The sequence below is a fragment of the Lithobates pipiens genome, unplaced genomic scaffold, assembly GCF_037356315.1.
Source record: "Lithobates pipiens isolate NorthernLeopardFrog02 unplaced genomic scaffold, aLitPip1_a1.2 Scaffold_25, whole genome shotgun sequence".
Lineage (NCBI taxonomy): Eukaryota > Metazoa > Chordata > Amphibia > Anura > Ranidae > Lithobates > Lithobates pipiens.
Genome location: NW_027507787.1, coordinates 211,381,410 through 211,400,292, shown reverse-complemented (window position 1 = coordinate 211,400,292; position 18,883 = coordinate 211,381,410).

Below are 18,883 nucleotides of genomic sequence, written 5' to 3'. Positions count from 1 at the left end.
CTGCTTGGTCCACAAAAGTTTTTATAAGGACTGGTAACTTGGTATAGGGTGCTACGGTACATAGGCTTGAGTGCGGTACAGTCTGCTGTTCTGTAAGGACCGCTATCGGTCCACAATAGATAGGGTTGACGTGCACCACTGCTGACCGCTGCCCTATACTGCAGCAGTCCTTCAGCGGTATAGGGACTGACGTACAGTCTGCTAATCACTAACACACAACCTGCTTGTTCCACAAAAGTTCTTATAAGGACTGGTAACTTGGTATAGGGTGCTACGGTACATAGGCTTGAGTGCGGTACAGTCTGCTGTTCTGTAAGGACCGCTATCGGTCCACAATAGATAGGGTTGACGTGCACCACTGCTGACCGCTGCCCTATACTGCAGCAGTCCTTCAGCGGTATAGGGACTGACGTACAGTCTGCTAAACACTAATACACAACCTGCTTGGTCCACAAAAGTTCTTATAAGGACTGGTAACTTGGTATAGGGTGCTACGGTACATAGGCCTGAGTGCGTTACAGTCTGCTGTTCTGTAAGGACCGCTATCGGTCCACAATACATAGGGTTGCCGTGCACTACTGCTGACCGCTGCCCTATACTGCAGCAGTCCTTCATTGGTATAGGGACTGACGTACAGTCTGCTAATCACTAACACACAACCTGCTTGTTCCACAAAAGTTCTTATAAGGACTGGTAACTTGGTATAGGGTGCTACGGTACATAGGCTTGAGTGCGGTACAGTCTGCTGTTCTGTAAGGACCGCTATCGGTCCACAATAGATAGGGTTGACGTGCACCACTGCTGACCGCTGCCCTATACTGCAGCAGTCCTTCAGCGGTATAGGGACTGACGTACAGTCTGCTAAACACTAATACACAACCTGCTTGGTCCACAAAAGTTCTTATAAGGACTGGTAACTTGGTATAGGGTGCTACGGTACATAGGCTTGAGTGCGGTACAGTCTGCTGTTCTGTAAGGACCGCTATCGGTCCACAATAGATAGGGTTGACGTGCACCACTGCTGACCGCTGCCCTATACTGCAGCAGTCCTTCAGCGGTATAGGGACTGACGTACAGTCTGCTAAACACTAATACACAACCTGCTTGGTCCACAAAAGTTCTTATAAGGACTGGTAACTTGGTATAGGGTGCTACGGTACATAGGCTTGAGTGCGGTACAGTCTGCTGTTCTGTAAGGACCGCTATCGGTCCACAATAGATAGGGTTGACGTGCACCACTGCTGACCGCTCACCTATACTGCAGCAGTCCTTCAGCGGTATAGGGACTGACGTACAGTCTGCTAATCACTAACACACAACCTGCTTGTTCCACAAAAGTTCTTATAAGGACTGGTAACTTGGTATAGGGTGCTACGGTACATAGGCTTGAGTGCGGTACAGTCTGCTGTTCTGTAAGGACCGCTATCGGTCCACAATAGATAGGGTTGACGTGCACCACTGCTGACCGCTGCCCTATACTGCAGCAGTCCTTCAGCGGTATAGGGACTGACGTACAGTCTGCTAAACACTAATACACAACCTGCTTGGTCCACAAAAGTTCTTATAAGGACTGGTAACTTGGTATAGGGTGCTACGGTACATAGGCTTGAGTGCGGTACAGTCTGCTGTTCTGTAAGGACCGCTATCGGTCCACAATAGATAGGGTTGACGTGCACCACTGCTGACCGCTGCCCTATACTGCAGCAGTCCTTCAGCGGTATAGGGACTGACGTACAGTCTGCTAAACACTAATACACAACCTGCTTGGTCCACAAAAGTTCTTATAAGGACTGGTAACTTGGTATAGGGTGCTACGGTACATAGGCTTGAGTGCGGTACAGTCTGCTGTTCTGTAAGGACCGCTATAGGTCCACAATAGATAGGGTTGACGTGCACCACTGCTGACCGCTCACCTATACTGCAGCAGTCCTTCAGCGGTATAGGGACTAAGAGTTTTGTCACAGGGTCATTTAAAAAATGACATGCAGAGGAAGAGGCAGGCCCTTCCGCAGGGGTGGTAGGGGTAGGGCAGGAGCAACAGGCTTGAGCCAAAGTGGGAAGTTGCAGAAGGTGCGTTCAATTACTTTAAAGGATGCACCAGACTTGGTTGAGTGGCTCGCTCAGCCTTACTCTTCTGCACCCTCCTCATCCTCTCGATCTGCACCCTCTTCTTCACTCTCTGCTATGTGCACCCCCAAAGACACTACCACCAACAACACGACCACCACCACCACCACCACATACCTTCCGCTTGAGTCACTGGAATTATTTTCCGATCCATATCAAGAGGACATTTCTGATGCGCAGCCACTCTTGGTATTGGATCAGGAAGAGGAGGTAGCAACAAGCGCTACTCAGCAGTCTGACGCCAGTACCCAGATCAGCCCAAGGAGGAGGTTGGTCCCCGGTGTTGCTGCCTACTCTACTTATAGCGGTGGGGAAGGTGACGTTGATGATGACGTGTCTAGTGATGTCACGTGGGTGCCCACAAGAGAGGAAGAGGAGGGGAGTTCAGAGGGAGATATGGACCAGCAGATAGGGAGGAGAAGCAGCAATGACTTACATTGCACAGCAGGGACAAAGCAGACTGCAAATGTATCAGGAGCGAGTCATCGACCATGTACGGTCACATCTGGCGCTCCCAGGACACCGGCACATGGCTCCGCAGTGTGGGCTTTTTTTAACGTGTCCGCTGCTGACAATAGCGTTGCCATCTGCAATCTTTGCAGTCAACGCGTTAGTCGCGGTAAGCCCAATACTCACCTAGGGACGACCGCCTTAAGAAGGCACATGAGCAGCCATCACCGAGCCCAGTGGGAGCAACGGAACACACAAAGCCACACTGCAGGCTCTCACCGTCCAGCCTCGTCTTCTACTTCTCCTTCTCCTCTCTCCTCACAATTGTCCTCCACTCCACCTTCCATCACGCCAAGCTCACATTTTTCTGCAAAAAGGCAGGCTTCCGTGGGCCTAATGTTTGAGCGTAAAAAAATGATGACGCCGGATAACCCTCTTGCCCAACGGTTGGCGGCTGGCTTGTCAGAACTCATAGCCCGCCAACTACTGCCATATAAACTGGTGGACTCGGAGGCCTTTCGCAAATTTGTGGCCATTGGAACACCACAATGGAAGGTCCCAGGAAGGAAGTATTTCTCAGAGAAGGGCATCCCAGAGCTATATGGCCATGTTCAGCGGCAAGTGAATGTATCTCTGGCACACAGTGTCGGTGCCAAGATACATCTGACCACAGACACGTGGTCTAGCAAACACGGGCAGGGAAGGTATATCAGTTTTACTGCCCACTGGGTGAACCTTCTGACGGCCGTCAAGCATGTAACCCGTGGCACCCGTGTAGATTTGGTTTTACCGCCACGGATTGCATGCAGGCCTGACTCTTCTTCTCCTCCTCCTACTCCATCCTCCTCCCTCTCCTCCTCAGCTGCCTCCTCCTTTTCCGCTGCTAGCGTCTCTTCCACTGCACCGCCCAAGCTCCCCAGAACCTATTCCACATGCCAGGTGAGACGTTGCCATGCCGTGCTGCGTCTGTTGTGCCTGGAAGCAAAGAGCCACACTGGCCCGGCACTCCTTTCAGCTTTGCGTTCACAGGCAGATGAGTGGCTAACACCGCTCAATTTGACAGTTGGTAAAGTGGTGTGTGACAACGGTGCCAATCTGCTTAGCGCATTGAAACAGGGCAAAATCACGCACGTGCCGTGCATGGCACACGTCTTAAACTTGGTCGTGCAGCGATTCCTTGTCAAATACCCTGGGGTCCAGGACATCTTGCGGCAGGCAAGGAAAATCTCGGCCCATTTCAGAAGATCTTACACGGCCATGGCTCGCCTTGCTGACATTCAGCGGCGACACCATCTGCCGGTCAGACGTCTTATTTGCGATTGCCCGACGCGATGGAACTCAACCTTCTATATGCTTGATAGGCTGCTCCAGCAGAAACGTGCAGTTAACGTCTACCTGTATGAACTCTGCGAAAGAAACGGTTCTGGGGAGCTGGGTTTTTTTTCACCGCGCCAGTGGCTGCTCATGCGCGACACATGCAGACTTCTGCGGCCATTTGAGGAGATCACCAAACTGGTCAGTCGCAGCCATGGCGCCATCAGTGACATGGTACCTTATGCCTTCTTTCTGGAGCGTGCATTGCGTCGTGTCATTGATCAGGCTGTGGAGGAGCAGGAGCGGGAAGATGAGGAAGTCGCAATGCTGGATGAATTCCCAGGGGGGGCTACTCTATCTGAGACAAGTCAACAACAGGAGTCTGATGAGGAGTCAGAGGAGGATGGTGCCGGGGCGGATGAGCAGGAGCAAGAAGAGCATGCTTTAAACCTTTCTGGGATCCCTGTTGTGCGAGGATGGGGAGAGGAGAATGAAGAGGACGACATTATCCTGGATGATGAGCAGGAGCCAGGCCACCACACCGCTTCCACTTTAGTGCAAATGGGGGCCTTCATGCTCCAGTGTTTTAATAGGGACCCCCGTATAAAAAGCATGAGGGTCAAGGACCAGTACTGGGTGGCAACGTACTTAGACCCCCGGTACAAACACAAAATGGCGGAAATGTTACCGCCGTCGCAGAGGGCTGTCAGAATGCAGCACTTCCAGGCCTTGCTTCGAGAAATGCTGCATTCTGCTTTTGCGTGCGCTGGCAGAGGAGCAATTCCCACTCCCAGAGAAGGATTTGCGGGTACCAATCCAACAGCGCCTGCAAGAAGAGGCCGGTTTGAAGATGTGTTGGTGACTTCGGATATGAGGTCATTCTTTCAGCCGACCCATCGACAGGTGTCATCCGGATCCAGCATCAGGGAACGCCTAGACCGTCAGGTGTCCGACTACATTGGGTTAACGGCCGATGTGGACGCTCTGAGGAGTGATGAACCCCTAGACTACTGGGTGGGCAGGCTTGACCTCTGGCCAGAGCTTGCCCAATTTGCAATCGAACTGTTGGCTTGCCCCTCATCCAGTGTCCTGTCCGAAAGGACGTTCAGCGCAGCAGGGGGGATTGTGACCGATAAGCGTACTCGCCTAGCTCACCACAGTGTTAACTACCTCACATTTCTAAAAATGAATGAGGCATGGATCTCGGAGGAATTCAACACATGTGATCAGTAGACCATGTATATGTCTATAAACAATTTTTGGAATCAAGCACACAGACCTTCTTAATTCATTTGGCTCACTTCCCTGACCCAAAAAAGCACACCGTACTATATGCCCCTACCCTCCTCTTTGAAGAGGTTGAGCGGTGTCATATTTCTACTGGGGCTGCTTATTATGAGGGGTTCCCACCATCCCTGTGCTGTGCTGACTTCCTCCTGGGTGTTCTTATTATGAGGGGCTCCCACCATCCCTGTGCTGTGCTGACTTCCTCCTGGGGGTTCTTATTATGAGGGGATCACACCATCCCTGTGCTGTGCTGACTTCCTCCTGGGGCTGCTTACGGTGCTGCTGTCAGCGCTGTATGTCACGGAGCTGCTGTCAGCGCTGTATGTCACGGAGCTGCTGTCAGCGCTGTATGTCACGGAGCTGCTGTCAGCGCTGTATGTCACGGAGCTGCTGTCAGCGCTGTATGTCACGGAGCTGCTGTCAGCGCTGTATGTCACGGAGCTGCTGTCAGCGCTGTATGTCACGGAGCTGCTGTCAGCGCTGTATGTCACGGAGCTGCTGTCAGCGCTGTATGTCACGGAGCTGCTGTCAGCGCTGTATGTCACGGTGCTGCTGTCAGCGCTGTATGTCACGGAGCTGCTGTCAGCGCTGTATGTCACGGAGCTGCTGTCAGTGCTGTATGTCACGGAGCTGCTGTCAGCGCTGTATGTCACGGAGCTGCTGTCAGCGCTGTATGTCACGGAGCTGCTGTCAGCGCTGTATGTCACGGTGCTGCTGTCAGCGCTGTATGTCACGGAGCTGCTGTCAGCGCTGTATGTCACGGAGCTGCTGTCAGCGCTGTATGTCACGGAGCTGCTGTCAGCGCTGTATGTCACGGAGCTGCTGTCAGCGCTGTATGTCACGGTGCTGATGTCAGTGCTCTGTATTACGGTGCTGCTGTCAGTGCTCTGTATCTCCTGCACCCTCTTGTTTGCCTACCCTGGTCCCTGACCTTCCCTCTCCTCCATTGCCTTCATTAGCTCCATAGTCCTGAATTGTCAGAACAATTTCCCAAATAAAAAAAAAATGCTTGTAGTTATCGATCCCAAATTCACCTCATACATGTATTATGCTATTGTCCAGGTGGTGGGACTACGTGCTACCCCCTAATAATTACCCCGTGGCCGCAAATTCGACCTAAAGGTTTGCGAAATTCGCCTCCCATTGAAGTCAATGGAGCCCGCGGCGAACGGTCGTTTTCGCGAACGTTTGTGTCCGTTCGCGTTTCGCGTTCGCGAAACGTCCCGTCGGAAGTTCGTCCATCACTAATTGCCACTGGTTTCTGGGTCCCAGGCTGCTTTACTGCTCACTGAAAACAGTAGGTCACCAGCTTAGCATGGGCGCCATTTAAGGAGCACTTTGCAGCTACTCAATGAATGCAAAGCATTCTCTGATTGAACAGGGCGGGGATCGTGATGTCACTGCCTTGCCTCTCCACTTCACTGTCCAATCAGAGAATGCTTTGCTTTGAGTAGATGCAAAGTGTTTCCTGAATGGTGCATGTGCCAAGTGAGTGGCCATTTGTGTTCACAATGCAGCAGGGCAGCTTCTCACCATGGGTCCCAGAAGACAGCGATCATATCTGTATTAGCAGTGATTTCACAGGTATGGCATAGGGAAACAATGCCCGGTCCCCGGGGAAGGATATTAGCTCAGCTGACTTTGCCAAATTGCACTGCAAGAGGGCTTAGGACAGTGATGGCGAACCTTGGCACCCCAGATGTTTTGGAACTACATTTCCCATGATGCTCAACTATACTGCAGAGTGCATGAGCATCATGGGAAATGTAGTTCCAAAACATCTGGGGTGCCATGGTTCGCCATCACTGGCTTAGGAAGAGGTGTTTGGAATCCAGACTGAAGAGTAAGGTAATTTACGCACAATGCACGATTTCAATTTCATTTATTCCTGGAGTTGGACTTTAACTTTAAAAATTGTTATACTGCACAAAAACTTTCATCCATCCTCCAAATGATTGCATTTGTTATTATGAAAAGCCAGTGTAACGGAAAAGTAGTGGGGGGAAAAAACAATAATGCCGCGATACACACGATCGGAAATTCCGGCCAGAAAAAGACCGATGAGAGCTTTTCATCGGAAAATGCGACCGTGTGTATGCTCCATCGGAATTTAGCTGTCCGAATTTCCGCCAGCCAAAAATTGATAGCATGTTCTCAATTTTCCAGACGGAAAAACTTCGGTAATTCCGATCGTGTGTATGCAATTCCGACACGCCAAAAATCACGCATGCTCAGATTCAACTATGAGATGGAAGCTATTGGCTACTGGCTATTGCACTTCCTTTTTCTAGTTCCGTCGTACGTGTTGTATGTCACCACATTCTAAACGATTGGAATTTGTTGTGACCGTGTGTAGGCAAGACAGCTTGAGCGGAATTCCATTGGAAAAACCATCAGAGCTTTTTCCGATGAGATTTACGATCGTGTGTACGCGGCATAATGGTTTAGCCAATCAATTTTTGCTTATTAAAGAGGTTCCTTTAAAGCAGGTTAAACAGTGCTTGTGCTGTCTAACCTATCCCTTTCTATACTGTAAAATACCTATTTGATCCTGCCTGTTTCTGTGTCCCTTATATGAACTGACTTGTTCCCGGGACCCGCGCACAGTAATGCCCTGTACACACGATCGAAAATTCTGATGGAAAAAATTCTGATCGTGTGTGGGCTCTATCTGACTTTTTCCATCAGAATTTCTGACGCACAAAGTTTGAGAGCAGGATCTAAAATCTTCCAACAACAAAATCCGATCGCATAAATTCCGAATGTGTGTAGACAATTCCGACGGACAAAGTGCCACACATGCTTAGAATAAACGAAGAGACGAAAGCTATTGGCTACTGGCCCATTTATAGTCCTGATGTACGTGTTGAACGTTCAGAACGATCGGATTTTCCGACAACTTTGTGCGACCGCGTGTATGCAACACAAGAGAAGATGCTGGTCACTGGAAGGACAGTTGGAAATAAGAGTATCTCTGCCTGTAAACTTAAAAAAAAAAATCTAAAATGTGTGATGGCAGAATATGATGTCGCTGACAATGCCCACCAATATTGTAGCCCATGCTATCTTTTTTGCATTGGTACACTTGTTTTGCATTGGTACATGTTTTTTTGTATTGGTACATGGCAGGGGCAGTGATATTTTTGGACAATAGCCAGAATTTATTTTCAAGGTTCACCCTAAAGAATTCAGAGGGGTTCGTTTTAGGTTCAGAATTTTCAGGCTTCATCCAGGATTCAACAAATCCCCTGCAAACCGAACCTGGGGCACATTTGCTCATCCCTGCCTGTAATACCTCGGATGGGCATATGGGGAATCCTCAAAGTGAAGGTTAAACCCATTACAGGTTACGGTAATTGCTCCAACAATAGACAGAGCAGCGTGTTAAGAGGAAATTATTTTAATAGCCCCTTTTTTGAAAAATGTTGCTGCTTTGTATGATATTAATAACATTAATCATTGTATTATAATAAAATAAACTGCCCATATCATCTCCCAGGTGCTGGAACTTTCCAGTACTCGGTGTTATTAAAAAAAGGTGAGAGAGCAAGAAAAAAAAAAAAGTACAAATTTAATTAACTGATTCTCCTGATTTGTTAACTATTTCAGAACAGGTAATGAAACATTGAGTTTTACATACAACACCATAACCACTTCCCGCCCGCCCACTGTCAAATGACGGCGCTCTCGTTCCTAGGATACCGTCACATGACGACGCCCCAGAACGGGCGTGCAGTGTGGTGATCGCAGCCATGCCATGTCCTAGGACCCCAATGGCGCGGATCTTTACCCATGTGATTGTCTTTTTTAAATCACAGCCGGTCACATGTAAATGTGGAACTGCTGTTTATCGGCTCACCTCACCTCATACTGACAGAGCCGATCAGCGGCATCTCCTCTCAGGGGAGACCCGTATAGGTAATCAGGGCACTGATTACAGTAAAACCCCAGCAGTGCCCATCAGTGACACCAATCAGTGCCCATCAGTGACCCCGATCAGTGTCCATCAGTGACACCAATCAGTGCACATAAGTGACCCCAATCAGTGCCCACCAGTGACACCAATCAGTGCCCATCAGTGACCTCAATCAGTGTCCATCAGTGACACCAATCAGTGCACATCAGTGACCCCAATCAGTGCCCATCAGTGACACCAATCAGTGCACATCAGTGACCCCAATCAGTGCCTATTAGTTATTCCAGTCAGTGCTGCCTTTCCGTGCCCATCAGTGCTTGCTCATTAGTGCTGCCCATCAGTGCTGCCCATCAGTGCCACCCATTAGTTCCCATCAGTGCCGCCCATCAGTGCCTCTTATCAGTGCCCACCAGTGCCACCAATCAGTGCCCATCAGTGACACCAATCAGTGCCCATCAGTGACACCAATCAGTGCCCATCAGTGACCCAAATCAGTACCACCAATCAGTGCATATCAGTGACCCCAATCAGTGCCCATCAGTGACACCAATCAGTGCACATCAGTGACACCAATCAATGCCCATCAGTGACCCCAATCAGTGCCTGCTCAATAGTGCTGCCCATCAATGCCCATCAGTGCTGCCCATCAGTGCCCATAAGTGCCACCCACCAATGTCGCCTATCAGTGCCCACATGTGTCACATACCTCCCAACTGTCCCTGATTTGGAGGGACTGTCCCTGATTTGGAGCAATGTTCCTGATTTGGAGCAATGTCCCTCTGTCTGTCCCTCTTTTCTTCTCATTTGTCCCTCATTTTGGTCTGATCCATATAGTTGCATATAAAATGCACTATTTATCTTTCAAAAAGTGTTTCCCAGCGCTAAACCTTCCATCTGATTTCTAAATTGCTACATTTGTGAACTTCAAAAGCCAATTTAAAGGAATAGTAGTGGTAAAAAATAAGCACTTGTGGGTTATACTAATATTTTTGTTTTTATAATTCTCCTTTAAGGGGGCGTGGCAGGGGGTGTGTCCCATGCCTACATACATTTGCTAATAGGTGTCCCTCGCTCCCATTTCAAAAAGTTGGGAGGTATGGTGTCACCTATCAGTGACCATCAGTGCCGCATATTAGTGCCTCCTCATCAGTGTCCATCAGCGAAGGTGAAAAATTACTTATTTACAAAACTTACTGACAGAAACTAAGAAAAATGTTTTCTTTTTCTTTTTGTAAAATATAAAAAGCCCAGCAGTGATTAAATACTACCAAAAGAAAGCTCTATTTGTGGGGGAAAAAATGTATAAAAATGTTTGGGTACAGTGCTGCATAACCTCGTAATTGTCATTCAAAGTGTGAGAGCGCTGAAAGCTGAGAATTGGCCTGGGCAGGAAGGGGGTAAAAGTGCCCAGTAAGCAAGTGGTTACTCTACACAGGACCATTGGAGGTCAGAAAAATATAAAATCAACACTGAATGCACTTATGTATTAAAAAAACATTCTAGGTATTTGGAAATACAACTAGTGTAAGGAGCTGAGCCTGTCTTGATATCAGCCCCCTGTCATCCTTTGCACAGCAGGACTTTTAAAGTGGTTGTAAACCCTTACAACACACTTTAACCTACAGGTAAGCCTAGATTAAGGCTCACCAGTAGGTCCAAGAAATATCTCCTAAACCTACACGGTTTAGGAGATATTTGCCCGAAGACAGGCACCGCTGTCTACGGCGCATGCGCCGTAGACAGCGGCGCGCAGGCGCACTGAGCGTGGCATTTTCAACGACGGAGCTGCCGCGCGTGTCGGCTCCCGTCCGCATGCACGGGAGTGACGTCATCGCGGCTTCGCCGAATGACAGCGGCGGAGCTGTGAGACCCCACCGAGAAGATGGATGCTCCGGACTACAGGGGACAGCGGTGACATCGCTGGCTCCTGTGTCAGGTAAGTGACACATAATGGACTACTATGCAATGCATCAGGGTTTACTTCCTCTTTAATACCCTGTTCAGCAGATTTTAGACTGGCAAGGGAAGGTGCATCACTAAGGGGCCAATCAGGTGTGATGCATTCACATGTGTCAACAAGGAAATAGAACAGAGTGAGCAGAGGAATGACTATATCCCTGTGCTGATGCTGTAGTGGGGTGCAGTGGGGTGTGTTCTTGACCAAACTCTTTTGCTGCTGTGGTCCGGGTTAGACCCAGTTGTGCTGTTTGTGTTTGGAGAGCACACCACCCACGCGCCACAGGTGGCAAGCGGGTAGCATGATCATAGGACACCCTCCCGGCAAAGTAAGCCTGCACTGTAGCTGTCTTTGGGCTATAGCGTGGGTGGGAAGAGGTTAAAGGGGCAAGATGATGGGCAGCAAAAACACACCTCAACCGTGCATTTTTGCTGCCCACCACCTACGCATCTAAATGACACCTTAGGGTAGATTTAAACAAGCATCTCAATCTCCTTTGCCTTGAAGCCTGATCTGTGTTTGGATCAAGCTCCAGAGACTACTGACAGACAGTGAGGAAGCAATGTGAGGCTTCCTCACCGTCTGTTTTAATCTACTTTTTTGCCAACAAATGCGTCCCAATCACCTGCATTGCACACGGTTACACCACTTCACCATTTATTTTAATGTGTAGAGTTCTATGTTGGGTTAACTTTACCGTGGACATGAAGTGAAGCATCAAGGCAGCAGCATGTAGACCACTGGTAGCCGGTAATGAAGGTCGCAGGGGCACCACCCCCCTATTCATGTGTCCAGCCCCCTAATCTATATGCAGGGATATGGATTCCAAACTTTGAGGCTCTAATAGGCTTCAAAAGCACTGCGCCCAAACCCACCCAGTTGTGTGATGAATATTCGCTATTGTCTTCCTGGTTCTCCTCCCAGCCAATTAGGAAGCAGGTCCTGAGACCTGTCACCCAATTGGCCGAAAGGAGAAGCGATCCTATTGGCCTAGGAGAAGGAGGGAGGCGACACACGACGGAAGCTGCGGTGATGCCGAGGAGGAGGAGGTGCAGGGGAAGCCGTCTCCTGGAGGAAGCACTGCCCATGACCTAGACTAGATGGGGTAAGTGCAGGGCTGGAGACTGACCGGGGGGGTAGGGTGCTAGTAACCTGAGAGACTGGAGGGTGGCTATGGGTGCATTGCTTACTGCCTCCCCCAAATAAAACAAGCTCCAGTTGACATACTCAAGCAAGTGAGTTGGGGACCTTGGATTGTGGGCTCCTGGAGGGTAGGGGCCGATGTGAGTGTGTACTCACTCAGGTTGAACTGGACGGACTGGTGTCTTTATTCAACCTTACTAACTATGTAACCAATGTAAACCTTCTAAGGTGTTGTTGTCCCCCACATTACTCCTTCTGCCACCAGACGTTCTGAGCCTTCCAGACAAAATGGTTCCCTGCACTGATATAAAGCAGCTCTATGATTTATGAAGGACCTTCCAGTGCTGGAGAAGAGGTGAATGTCCTGAACACTTCTGAAAAAGAGTAAGTATAAAAAATACCAAAGAGTACCTCAGAGGTGGAAAAGGTGATGGAGAGGGTGTCATCCTGGTATAGCGGTGCCCCCGTAGGGGCTGTCGAAAGTTGTGGCCCATCTGTCACCCTGCCCAGCCTGGTACTCACTTCCCAATCACAATGAACAGTCTAGATGTTTGTTATGTTGTTTTATTGAGGGATTTGAACTTGGATAGGGATAGGAGTATATGGGATTCCAGTAGAACAAGAAATTGGTTGATTGAATATCAATCATTTTGGGACAACTATATACACTTTACAGCTCCAGTCTCCTCCAGAACAACACTTTCTTGCAGACTATTACTCTCTCTCCCCCCTGCACAACACTTCACTTCCAGGCACAGCTAGCACATGGTTAGGCCCAACATTGACTCAGTCAGGCCCTAGAGATTGCTATTTGCAAGCAAGGACCCCGGTTTCCTTTAATGAAACAAAGACAGGATAGGAAGTCTCTAGTGCTAGCTGTCCTAAGGTGGATTAATTCTCCCAGTAAGTCCTCTTCAGGCCCTGCCAGCCCTCCTGGCTGCAGATGCCTGACTTCACTGCCCATAACATTGCAATTCTCACAGGCTCCACACCCAGCTCTGAGTGTTTCATCTCAATCCTCTCTGGCATGCCTCTCCAGTACTCCTGATATTACATGTCACCCACCAGCCCTCCTGGCTGCACACACCATTGGTTCTCTCCTGAAGACTTATCCAGCAATACTAGCTCCTGTTGTCCTCTCTGACTCCTCTCTGTGCCTCCTGATCAGATCCTTCATACTTTCTTATAGTTTCATAGTTTCATAGTTAGTAAGGTTGAATAAAGACACCAGTCCATCCAGTTCAACCAGAGTGAGTGTCTACAATTGTCCCTATCCCTGTACATTGCACACTCACATCAGTCCCTACCCTCAAAGAGCCCACAAGCCAAGATCCCCATTCATATACTAGGGCCAATTTTGGACAGAAGCCAATTAACCTACCTGCATGTCTTTGGAGTGTGGGAGGAAACCGGAGTACCCGGAGGAAACCCACGCAGGCACAGGGAGAACATGCAAACTCCAGGCAGGTAGTGTCGTGGTTGGGATTCGAACCAGCGACCCTTCTTACTGCTAGGTGAGAGTGCTAACCACTACACCACTGTGCTTCTTGAAGGGATTCATCCTGTACCCATGTCCCAGGCCCAAGGTCACCCCCCCCCCCAGAATGGGGAGCACCCTTAAAGGCCCCAACAGCCTAGCACTCCCTCTCCAGATTCTTCCAACTCCTCCCTAGCTGGGCTGACCCTGGGTAAATCAAGGAGGCCTGCCCCCTGCCAATCCTAGTTGTCCCTGAGACACCCCAGACAGCTCCACCTCTTTTCCCCGTCTCTCTTCTAGAATCCTCTAGAAGAAAAAGGGAGGTGACCGTGGAGTGGTGCTTCCAGCTAGGCCTGTCTAAATTTACCCGCACTCACCAAAAATCTTACTTCTAGCACCTACCTAAGTAGAGGGTGTTACACTGGCATTGTTACATAGTTAGTAAGGTTGAATAAAGACACCAGTCCAACCTGAGTGAGTGTCTACAATTGTCCCTATCCCTGTACATTGCACACTCACATCGGTCCCTACCCTCAAGGAGCCCACAATCCAAGGTCCCCATTCATATACTAGGGCCAATCTTTGGACAGAAGCCAATTAACCTACCAGCATGTCTTTGGATTGTGGGAGGAAACCCACGCAGGCACATGGAGAACATGAAAACTCCAGGCAGGTAGTGCCCTGGTTGTGGTTTGAACCAGTGACCCCTTTTTACTGCTAGGTGAGAGTGCTAACCACTACACCACTGTGCCACCCAAAACAAAACAAAACAAAACAAAACAAAACAAAACAAAACAAAAAAGACTGAAAACCATTGTGGTTGACCTCTAAAGACACATGAGCACATGCAGCTTTACCCTCTCTGTGACCGAAGTGATATCTCCGCTCATCAACTGTACTCCATGGCAGCCCAAGGACACGAGGTGGGCACACAAACCACAATTTCTCCAGTGTGAACAGCAAAAATGAAAACAGTGTGCAGCGCCTGACCATTTTACCTAATAACAACAGATGCTCAGCCTGGTGGCATTTTGAAAAGTGCTCTGTATGCTGCTGATTATTAAACGACAGATCATTTGGCAGCGAGAAGCATCGGAACATTACAATCCTCAGTGCCACATCAATGGTCACTGCAAGCGAGAAAATTATATCTCCTGTTTACATAACTGCAATCAGTTTGATTGAAACCTGCAAATGGCAAGTGTAGTCTAAGTAAACATTATTTTTTTTATTTTTTTTACTAAATATTGTAATTTTATTTTATTTTTTTCCAGACAGATTGCTCAAAGGATGTATTACGGTGTTTGTATAGAAGCAATGTATTTCTTTCATGGAATAGCGCTAAGTGTAAATATTAAGGGTTCAGTGTTGGTTTATTCTGATCTTCCACTACTGCGACAGACTGTTGTCTGCATGGGGGGTCATTTTCACTGCTACATTAGCCCATATGGCAGCGGCTAAATTGTATCTAAGCTATGGGCTAATTATGGATGAGTTAATAAAACCAAACAATGTCAGTCTGGCTCTTTTCTCTGGTCTTTAGTTGACCCCTATGGTGGCTCACACCTGTGCGTCTCTATCCCATTATAACCTGATCTGCTGCTTTTTTTTTTTCTTTTTTCAGTTTACCTTGTTTTCCCCTACTCCACTTTTGTTAAGTTAAAAAAAAAAAATCCTCCTGTGAACATTAATTGTAAGAATTTTAGCGAGCTTTACTGCAGAATGCTACCTTCTTCTGTTTGTATAAAGACCTGCACATGCATTCTATTCATATTTCATAATTCATATATCCGGCAATTACTTCCCATGTGTTCTATGGGAGGGACATTATTCCTAGTGTTGTCATAAGAGCAAAATCGCAGTGCGCAAATCAGTGGTGTCACTAGGGGGTGGCTTTTGGGGCTACAGCCCCAAATCGCATATTACTTACTGTTTAAAGAAACTTAAAAAAACTTGTTTCCAGGGGTTAGGCAGCGCCATCTTAAGTATTGTTTTCTGAGTCCACAGTGGAGTGTATTTCCGCCCTTACATTGAGCACTTCCTGTACTGTTAACCAAGCCTCCTTCTCAATCCAACCTTTCTATGGCAACCCTGCTTCCCTTTTCATAGCTGACTTGTTTTATTTCATAGTATTTACTTGTGCCGATGTCTTATGTTTCCCTTTGTCAGTCTTATTAGCTTCAGCTGATAAGACTGCAGTAATGGCCAAGTTTACACTGCGTGCCATGTCACATAGTCACATGGTGTGTAGGAGGAAGCTCTGAAGGATTCTGAAGTCTCCTGGGAGTTCAGTGTTGTGTGCCGTAGGAAGTCCTGATAACAGAGAGATAAGCACATAGAGAGTGTGCCGTAAATCAGGGGAGATCTGGGCATGCTCAGTGACTTCATTCTAAAGAACAAAAAGGATTACAACAATACTAAGCAAGTAAGGAGATATCAACAAGCAGTGTTCATTAGGGTTTTTTATGCTGATTTACATGGGACAAAGTTGTTACAACCACTTTAAGGCATTTTTTATTTTTTTTTACCCATTTCAGAAAATTATAGAGTACTGTAGACTGAGCTACAACCACTTGCCGACCACCCCATAGCAGATTTATTGCTACAGGGTGGCCATGCTGCGCAGAATAAGATAAGTTTCGGAATTTAATTTTCGTCTCAAAAATACATTTATTTAGTTACTCCCGAAATTCATTTTTATTTATTTCGTTTTGTTAAAAAATGCATTCGTCCGAAAATCCGAAATAATTAAAGGGGTTTTCAATTTTCGAGTTTTTTCACCTTAATGCATCCTATGCATTAAGGTGAAAAAACATCCGACAATATCGGCCCCCCCTCATTTTACTTACCTGAGCCCCTTCACCTGCTGCGCTTGCCCTTGATCTGCTAGAGTGGATGGATTGAAAGCAGCCATTGGCTCATGCTGCTGTCAATCACATACAATGACGCGGTGTGCCGGGGTCGAGTGATACAGTGAGTGGCTATAGACGCCAACTGTATCACGGGAGCGCGCCCACAAGAACTAACCACCATGCGAGAGAGCTCGCATGAAGATGCTTCGTTTTTGCGGGGAGGAGCCAAGATAGCCATCGTACATTTCCGGTCGAATGTTCCACCTACAAGCTATAGTAGAATTCTAATGTTGTATGACACTAGTAATAATTATATTTATTAATTATTATTACAACCAACATTAGAATTCTTCTATAGCCTATGGGTGGAGCATTTGTTTCATTGAAACTTCATGTCAAATGTTTTCTCTCTATGTCGAATAATCTTGGACTAATAGGGTTAGGTTAGGCACATTCAACCTTTTTTGCTATTGTCTCTATAATGTTGAATCTTTTCTCTCTATGTCAAATCTTTTCTCTATATGTCAAATCTTTTCTCTCTATGTAGAATAATAATAATAGTACTAAGGTTAGGCACATTCGACCACAGGTTCGATGGACACAGATCGCTATTGTCAGCATCATGTCTAATCTCCTATCTATATTGAACTGTTGTAACAATGAAAAAATATGTTTATGTCGGATCTTTCGCTTTTTGGATTCTGCACGTTTGTTATCGTTTGTTAAAACAATAATGAAAATACCCGAAATTCGGACGAAAATGCATTCGGATGGAAACTAATGCACGTCTTTTATATATATATTTTTTTTTTATTACGAATTTTGTGAGCAGACTGCAGTCCCACTTTAACCACTTGACATCCACGCTATGGCTGAATGACGGCCACAGTGCGGATGTGAATTCCTGGGAGACTGTCATATGACCGCCTCCCCTGTGCACGCTCCCTGCGCGTGCCCTACAGGGCGCCCGCAGATCGCGCCGTGATCACCGAGTCACTGAGACTTGTGTGATCACCGATCCGAGTAAGGGGCCGGTCTCGGCCCTTTACCATGTGATCAGCTGTCAGCCAATGACAGCTGATCAGATGATCAAAACAGAAGCTCGATTGCGATCACCGTCTCATCTTAAAGGGACATCGGTCCTGAAACGGAAGAAGAGGGAATTATGCCTCATTTATGCCATCTGAAAGTGCCCCCTATCAATGCCCACAAGTGGCACCTATCAATGCCCACAAGTCCCACCTATCAATACCCACAAGTGCCACCTATCAATGCCCACCAGTGGTGCCAATCAGTGCCACATAGAAGTGCTGCCTATCAGTGTAACCAATTAGGGCCCATCACTGCCACCCATCAGTGCCCATCACTGCCACCCATCGGTGCCCATCATTGCCGCCTCATCAGCGTACATCAACGACGGACAAAAATTACCCGTTTTAAAATTTTATAACAAAATAAAAAAATTTTAAATGTTGGGGGGGGGGGGATCATAATTTATTCAAAGTGCATCAGCGCTGAAAGCTGAAAATTGGTCTGAATGAGAGGGGGGTTTAAGTGTCCAGTAAGCAAGTGGTTAAAGACACCAGAATATTGAGGCCAGTTTAAGGATTTTATTGCGTATAGATGCATTTGAACCTTGTACAATGCCATATTATCACAAGCCATTCTTGGATTAGCGATACGGCTTGCTGATGTTGGCTCATGTAAGAGTGCCCTAAATTATTTTCTAAGCAAACAGATTGTGCCATTCAGAGCTATAAAGCAGTACAGTCTCCGCATACAACTTGTCAAAATATTTTGGGCGTTTAACGGCGCACGCTAACTACAAGTTAAAATACAATCGCTGTGTAGATGTCTATGGAAAGTTCAGCTTATAAATCTGTCCCCCAGTCACTGAATTTTTATCTATGCTGAAATCACAGTTAATAAAAGTGGGACAATTTTAAATATTTGCTCTTTAAAGTCTTAGATTCCTGGCTCTTTTAGCGGGAAGGAGGAAATTCCAGAGGGCTGTCTAGTTGGTTAAGTTAATATTTCCCTGTTACAACCCAATAACAGTTTAACTTTGTTGGAAATAAGTAAATCTCTCTGTTTCCTGAATGTAATAGGCTATATTTCACTCCCCGCATTCTTGCCTGTGCTAGCACTTGAAATCAGAGACTTTAGAAGGTCCGGGTGCTCCGGGCTGGTCGGAGTCAGAAAACACCTAAAAAACGAAATTTTGTAAAACTTTCAGTAAGAACCCTATAAATAGAGTATTATTTTATTTTTTTGTTTAAAATTTGTAATACATTACAAAAAAATCTGATTTCCCGTTATAATAATTAGGGGTCGATGGAGCGGTTTTGGCAAAATAACAC